This window comes from Anopheles arabiensis, chromosome 2 (genome assembly GCF_016920715.1).
Source record: "Anopheles arabiensis isolate DONGOLA chromosome 2, AaraD3, whole genome shotgun sequence".
NCBI classification, from domain to species: domain Eukaryota; kingdom Metazoa; phylum Arthropoda; class Insecta; order Diptera; family Culicidae; genus Anopheles; species Anopheles arabiensis.
Window position 1 is genome coordinate 37,312,440 of NC_053517.1, and position 8,283 is coordinate 37,320,722.

An 8,283-nucleotide genomic window follows, 5' to 3' on the forward strand; every position below is an offset into this window, starting at 1 on the left:
TGGGAGAGTTGGAACTTACAAACTGCGCGACAACCGCAAACACCGCGGAAAGCGTACGTAGGTGGCGCAACCTACGCGCGGACGTCGATTGTGGAACGTGCGTAATATGTTAAACAGTTTTTAACTTTTTCAATTTAAGTTAACCGCCACGTCCAAACGGTCTACGGTTATGCGGGTGGGTGGTGTGGGTATTACTGAAAACAATTCACGAGATGGCACGGCACGACGGAACCGGCGGATAATGAGGGCGAACAATGTAACGAACGGGGGGAAAAATTGAAACATGGATCAAAGGTGTGAAACCGTGTTAAGCCGTCCGACTTTGCCGTACAAACATCCGCGCTTTGCCCAAGAACGGAGAAAGGATGGGATTATGGCGCAGCATTGTTTTGCACCAGCGGTACAACCACACTACCGGTCCCTTCGTTCTGCACGGTTTGGTGATGGTGGTGCAAGTCCACACGATGACGGTGTGCATGCGGGACATGTTTTGTATAGCATTTTCTGCTTGCTGCTGGGATGGTGAAGACTTGTAAACCGTTGCTAAGCAATTCATGCAAGGAGAAGCATTGGTGTGATGAAAAATAAAATGCTAAACGAATTTAGGTGCAAAAATAACAGCGGGGGCAACAGCAGCATCGGGAAAAACAAACATGTCACGCAAACCTTATTCTAAATGCTTTGTTTTGTTTCCATTCGTAGAAACGGTTTTGTTCTGTGGTGCGACATAATGTTGCAGGCCAGCGGATGATAAGGATGATGTTATGCACGTGGACACAGTATTGTGTAACCAAGTGACCGTCGCGTATGAAAATAGTCTCGCCACAATCTTTTACAAGGAAAAGTCATCAGATTAAAACAGTTCGTGGGATTTCGAAATAAAGTTTTGTTGTGCATTGGTCGCTCGTAGTTAAAAAAAAATTACATACTTATTGTTTATTACCTTTAATGTTTAGTAAAATATATTTTTTACAGATTCAACGTATGTAAACAATTTGAATTAAAAACATATGTATTATATGTGTAAAAGAATCATTTAATTAAACATCAGTCCTCAAAACCAACATAAACTTAAAAATTTTAAAGACAGGAAGCAGATGTCGATTAGTGATATTGTTTTTACTGCCATTCAAATGATGGCTATAGCCTTTGGCGTAGAAAATATATAGACATAGCTAGTTTTTATTCCTCTTTCATTAAGCAAACCGCAAAACACAGAGATCGATTGCACAAATACCATTTTTTCTTCTATGAATCCTATAAATCAAAACGAATTGCGTTCGAGCGTAACAACTGCACCTACTGAAAGATAAGAATTGGTATGATGCTGCGTATGAAATATGATTGGTACGATGTGTTTGGTATGACATTCAGCATAGATGAGATAGCTAAGGAGGATGGCGTCCAGCAAGATTTATAGCGACACAAAAAGGTCAAACTGATGCCGGAACTTTAGCGATATGCTTTTTTTCTTTGGAAACCAGTAACTTTAGGTTTAAGGTGCTAAATTACAGGCAGAACGAGTAGAAATTCGCTTGTATAAAATAAAAAATGTTTAATTTCCTAATAGCATAAGGCGGTTTAGGTATTAATTTGGTGCTGAAGTACAACTCCTACAAGTCTTTTCGTTTGATAAATTATTATTTTTAAAGTCATCCGTTTATTTCCTGGTGTTATGGATTGTACTCCATGGAAAAGTGTTCATGATTGTAACCCCCATTTTGTCGCATAATATACGTGAGCTTTTTATCTAACATCTTTTGCCGATACTATATTAACTATTTAATTTATTTTGTTTTGTTATGTTTTTGGCACATGAAGAACCTATGAGAAATAAATTGATCAATACATCCGAGCTATTTGTTCACTAGCTCAAATAAATGATGTTGCTGAGACGGCTTATGGGCTTAGGCTAAACTTTATTTTATAATTATTCTTACATTATCCTATTTCATCCTAATCCTATCACTAACACTAGTATGTACATGCTTAGGCCACGCTCTAGGAGTGAACACTATGTCCTTACTTAAATAATCTTTAGTGTTGCATCATTATCATATGAATGAAACGTAGAGAGCAAAGTTTCTAGAAGCATATTTCACGTGATATTCATTTACGCACCAAAGTTGTAAAGATGCAAATTTGTGCAGATAAACAGCATAATGTGTGTGGTCACAAAAAAACCATTCAAATGGAATTGAAAACCGAAATCCAATGTCCATTTTTGATCATCATGAAATTATTGTGCATGGAAAATAATATCTGCTAACCATGTGTAATTTATTGGTAAAAACCGCTCAAAATCCACACTAGCGGGTTTTGGCCATTTTCAAAATAATGTTGCACAATTCCTAGGAATGTAATTTTTAACATTCTGTATTTGTTTCATTCTCCTTCTGTTGGTAAGAAAAGAGATTTATTTTATTGCAAAATGGTTATCATACCAACCTCAACAACAGCAATAAAAAAACTAGTCCTCAACACGTGCAAAGCGCTTTGCTCGGTGTCGCTTCACAATCATCACCGTACATTATGCATTTGTCGCATGCTTAAAGCACCACTCACTGTCTGCTTTTCCTTCGTGAAACGATAATATGCCAAAGTGTAAGCCCGGATGCTAGGACCGGGAAACAAACCAACCAACCTTCGCTCACCACACACGCCCTACCGCTCTGCGCTCGGGTGTGTTTTGGAAAGTTTGCGCATCCTGCTTTGCAAAAGTTTTATGATCTGTTGTTTGTTGGAGAAAACGCACAATTTACGAGATAATCTTTGAAAAATTACCAACATATTTATGCATTATCTAGAGGTGCTCTTACACCGGCAAGCAATCCGGCAAGCAAGAGAAGAGATAGGCAACAGCAGCAGCGGCAGTGTACGAGTGTTGTGCTGGTGTGGGCGAAAAATATGCTTGATTCATGTTAATTTATGTGCACCGTACAAGACCGCTTTGCAAAGTGGTTCGCGAAGTGGCTTTTATCCCGGCTTTTATCCTCGTAGCGAGCAAGCATCAAGCGCCTGTGACTGAACCAACCCCGGCCAGTGCAAAGGACTGGTCTGGTGTGTGTCTGTGTATGTGAGTGAGTAGTGTGATGTAACATTGTAATAATAAAAATAAATTGAAAATTCACATTTCCCATAGAATGTACGTGTGTGCAGCTTGCTATGGTCACCATCGATCGATGATAATCGCCAAAAAGCCAGCCATCAGCTATGCTGCGGCAAAATGCGGAGGATTTATGATAAACGGCTGCCTCCGGGGTGGCTCCAACTTTATATGCATGTTGATTGCCGCGTATCGTTTTTCAATTGGTCGTTGATTTTCAATCTGCTAGCGCTAGAGATGAAAATTCGCCGCCACTCGCTTATCCGATCAATAGATTGTCAGCCACCGCTAGGGCAAGGGTGGCTGTAGCGAGGAATGGGGTTTCATGCGCTTTTGCCGGATAAACTGCGCGACAAATATGCCCTCGCTCGCTCACCCCAGAGTGTCTGTTTCGATTTATAATTTAACCACCGCTCTGGTTGCATATTTTAGCACGCTTCCAGCGACTGTCTCCGGCGGTGGAAAAGGTTGCGCCAGGTGAAATGAACGAAAGAAGCAGAAACTGCCATTTGTTGGCACCGTCTCAATGGAATTGAGGGTACGATCGGTTGTGGGTGTTTTGGTCAGTTTTAGCTCACTGGGACAATTGAGTAATGGATAAATGTTTTACGGTCGACAGGCATCGATTCGAGCTGGTACCATCTTTGGGAAGGGACTTTTTGGGACAAGGGTTATCGATCGTAGGGACTCCCCGGTCGGTTACGGTGAAAAGTTAAATCAAACATTGATTATTGATTTTACGTGCAGTGTGGCCCTTCCTCGCCAACAGGGGTTTGTTCGGGATCGACATTCGGCGGACACACGTATACACACATGCATGAAAAAGAGAAAAATCTTTTATTTCGTTTGGTGAAAGCGTGTTTGTCGAATTGAGCATAATGTGAAGCTTTCCAATGTATGTGTCAATCTTCAATACGATGTTCGCTCGAACTGGAGGAGCACTGTTTGCATCTCGTCTGTGATAGCTCGTTGCTTGCTTTATTCTTTCCTGCTTGCCTTCGCCAATTTGTTACCAGGGATGGATGCAAATATCGGCACCACTGGCAGGCAAGCTGCCACACTTCTACCGACGGGCATCATTTTCGATTCGCAAATTGAAAACGGAGATGGAACGGTAAATAAATCATTGACAGTTGCGCCGGTAGATGTCGAGCCGTGGTAGGCAGACGAACACGAACGTACGTGTGCTTTAGTGACTGTTTTTGTGTGAGTGTAAGTGTGTGTGTGTGTGTTTGGGTTCAGGTGGGAAAACTACTTTCATTTCCGTGCCAGTGAAAAGAATGCTTGCGTTATGGCAGCGCCGGGGCATTTCTAGGTCGCTGCGCTGCTATCTCGAAAGGTAAGAATAGAAATGTATCAAACCCATGGCATGTGGTGTTACTGAGGGCTGTTTCCCCAGCGGTGAGAGTAAGCGTGGCATGGTTGGCGAGCCTAGTGCGGGAAGTTTTGGCCATGAGTGACGGCACCGTTTTAAAAGGCCTGCCGGTCGTTGGGACGGTGGCTTCGAGCTATTGTGCGGCGAATCACTCAGCCGTCACATCATTCGCCGAGCGTTAGAAGTAAATCAAATTTGCCGGAAATTGCTACACTTGGAAGCACTTAGGGCACAGACGACGGGCCACTGATGCTTTTTGCCCCATGAATTGAACTATAGCGGCGAACGTGGGAAAGCTTAGTACAAGGTTATTTTCGGATTGTTCGAAAACAACAGCCAAATGGTGTTAAGGTGTTAAAGCGATACAAGGAATGTAAAACTTTTATTTTAAATATAGAAGGTGAGAAACAAACCAGGAAAACAGTTGCTCCGTTTATTAAACATTAAACGAATAGCAAGGCAATAATGCTGTAAAGTATCGTGAACAGCAAAGCAAACAAGAATAAAAGAGACATACACGTATCCTTTCATACTGGCTTGGCAAGCAAAACTGAACCAAAGGGCAAATTAACCTACAATGGGGCTTGCATTTCGTTACTAATTGATGCACTTCGACGGCTGCAGACTGCACAACTCGCGCCAGTCTCACGCGATGGATACCGTGTGAAAAGGTCATTTGTTTATGTTGGTCGTTCTTTCCCGGGTGTTCCCGGGCGCGCTAGTCGGGACGACTGGGAATGGGGAAAAACATTAACACAACCCTAATGCACCACAGGCACGTAGAGGAGTACATAATTAGCATTATGGTTGAGGAGCTCTCGTGTAAAGAAATGTCACACTAATGAGAAATAAGTTATTACACGCGTCCTCTCGACAGCCTACGAATGGGTCGGTAAAGGTGCAACGAAACAGTCGGAAAATTGCATGTTTGCACTTCCACCAGCTAGACATGGGTTAATGAGCGTCATCGGACCTAGCGATTATGCTTGCCGGTATGAAAACGCGGGTCGCATCTGTGCCCTGAGTTGGGGTGGTGCTTATTCTCCCACGCGTGGTGTGAACACACGGCGTGTGTGTGTGTGTGTGTGTGTGTGTGTGTGTGTGTGTATAGGTGTACCAGAGGTCTCAATTAGAGTTTAGCAGGAACTATTCTATCACCTGACATTTCCGTGTGATCGGAGTGTGAACAGTTTCTTTAAAGTTGGCCGTGTATAGCTGAAACGTGCATAAGAAGAAACTGGATTTTATGCATGTTTTATATAATAGTTCTTGTTTCGTTTTTAATCTATCTTTGCACCTCATACCTTACCTACACTACACTACTTACCTGCATAAACTGATTGCACTGATACTCAATTCAAATAATTACCTAATTAATTAATTACTGCTCAACTTATTATAATGCTACCAATACACTTGTTCAATAATGCTACCAATACACTTGTTCAAAGCCGAAAATCCATAGCCTCTTTAATGCAGAGGGTAGTACCAAAAACCTATGTAATCATTTATTTAATTTTTGTTTATAAATAATAATGAATAAATAATGAATAATTAGTTAAATGTTCAAACAAAACTTTATATTAAGAATTAATCAAATCTTGTTACAGGGTTTTACAAGTCATTGTGCAATGTGTGCTGCATATTTTATCACTCACGAAATTTAATTTGACTCCCAGTACGTACTTGGACTGATCCAATGTTTATTTTATCCTATCTAAGTTGAATTTTGACAGCCCTATGGAGGTGAAGGTTTTCCTATGTTTTCTTTATTATTTTACCTATTTTGACACATTTTCAAATACTAGTTACTCAGTGAATAAAACGAGTTATTGGTCAAACGATCCATAATTTTAAAGCTTAAGTCTTCTTCTTTCCGTTTTTGTGCATAAAATGTGTGAAAATATGTAGAATAATGTTAAAAACACATGGTTTTTACACATTGTCATTTTCACGATAATATATGTTTTCCGAAAAGTTAGAATATTCAGAAAGTGAAACGGTAAAAGTAAAGTTATTTCCCCGATCGAAACGTTAATTTTGAACCGCTATTATAATTTGACATGCATTTCACTTCTCGCTAAATTTCACACTTTGTTAACTTTGTTGTCCTTTGTTGCCAAAATAATTTTTAAAATTTTATGTTCCCTTTTACTCCAAAGTCTACATAGACATTTAAGTATTAGAGACTCGGTCCTTATCGCGCATGTATCAATAACTGGCAGTTTTGACAACTGTATCGAACACTGGAGTTAGATGTGCAGAATAAATCCATAATGTTAAATATATAATTGCAATAATTTGACGTTATCAACTTCAAAAGCGCCCCAAATCCTCAATTTGAAGCATACTATGAGAAGATGATGAAAGGATTTTATATTAATTTGTCTGTAAAAAATATGATTATGTATCAAAAGATTGCTTTCAAGCCGATGACATAAAAATAAGAGCCATGCAACAAAATATATACACAAAAAGTGCGTCTACGTTTCCTGTTCTTCAGTGTGCCAAGCCATTTTAAACAAGTCTTTAAATTTTAACTCAATTTCCCACACTACCAAGCCCAAGAGTTATGATAAAGGGAGCGTTTAGCTATCGAGTAACAGCCTTAGCTCAAACCTCGTCGTTTTAATTAATTTTGCAAACTAGCTTATTGATCAACTTTCACAATCTCGTCTGTGGCTTTTTGAAGAGCCAAAAAGTGATGCAAACCCGCTACCTCAGCTCCCATCCCCTTCCGCAGCCGAAATGGTCTTTTCGGTTTGGACAAAGTTTTCGTACGGTACACTTTACACTAGCAGCAGCGTTGCTCGATGATTTCTTAGCCTATCACTTACCTTTCTCACCTTGGTTGACTAGCGCGGAATGCATCTGAAATGTGGTGATCGCGATAATGGGTGGTGCAGCAGAACGTCAGGCAGGGAGGGGAGCAGCACGAAACGGAGCAGCAGACAACCGGAAGTGCTTTTTCCTGTTCAACTTTCAACAACTTTGCCAACTCAGAACACGTCGGAACAGTGAAACAAAACCATCCTACTACTTACTTTCCGATTCCTGCTCCGAGCATCATGTGAGTGATAAAGAGAGCATTAAACAGGAGCGTGTGTGTATGGGTGTGGTTGGACTTTGTTATGAAAGGAACGAAAGGAAGTGGGTTACAAGATCATAATTATTCATTAGATGTCCTCGGGCGCTTACGGCTCGTAAGGCACCTTCCCACAGCACTGCGAAGAGTTGCTCGCCGAGCCATTGACATTTTCTTCACGCTTTCTACCGGGATGCTGCATCTTAGCTAACCGATTGGCCGTAGAATTTGTGGATACTTTCGATCGGTGATGGTTATCGTTAATACTTAGGGCAACCGTTGGCCGCCCCAAAGAGCACGGGCAGTACATAAGCACGCTCTTGCACTCCAGGTGCTATCCTCGTAAACCTCGTGAAACTCAATTAACATCTGTTGAATTATTAATTCTAATGATACTGCAGCATTAGAGTACCGTCCATCACGCTTCACCTTTCTCCTGCACGGGATGCACGTGGTAACAGATCGTCAACAGTGTCACGCCCCGGGACGCAGATAGGCGAGATATTTTCCCAATCACCGGCTGTTACAGGCCCCAAATAACAGTCTTAGAATGGGACAAACAACACGTTTACGGACTCAGCTGGTACGTTGTCACCGTCGTCGTCGTCGTCGTCGTCGTCGTCGTCGTGCGGGTTGGACTAGATGTAAGACAAATTTTTATTGCTCTTTTGAAAGTTGGTTGGGCTGGGCAGGTGCGGTTGACACAAGGGATAGCGA